Source organism: Penaeus monodon, chromosome 28 (assembly GCF_015228065.2).
Source record: "Penaeus monodon isolate SGIC_2016 chromosome 28, NSTDA_Pmon_1, whole genome shotgun sequence".
NCBI classification, from domain to species: domain Eukaryota; kingdom Metazoa; phylum Arthropoda; class Malacostraca; order Decapoda; family Penaeidae; genus Penaeus; species Penaeus monodon.
Window position 1 is genome coordinate 17,614,784 of NC_051413.1, and position 380 is coordinate 17,615,163.

Genomic DNA, 380 nt, shown 5'->3' on the forward strand with positions numbered 1-380 from the left:
TTCACGAAGACACATATAACAGTCAGTTATCATTACTGGATTATGTCATAGTTTTTATTCCCAATACACAGCCCTTAGCTTCTGTAACCCATCCACAATCCATGATTTCAGCTCGCTTTTCGAAGTATTACCGGGAAATTATCTGGTCGGCCCAGCAACCGACCCGTACACAAACACCTTTCTCGCCACAGTCAACACAACGACCCAGGGCACGATCACGAAAGACAGGATAGATAAGATACTATTGCGGGAATCGCATCTCCACACAAGATTTCACGTCTGCATGTATATGCCTATTGATGGAGTTCGGGAGTAACACTGTTTCACAACTACGCCACAACTGACACATGTATAGCAGGTGTGTGTGCGTGATAGATAGA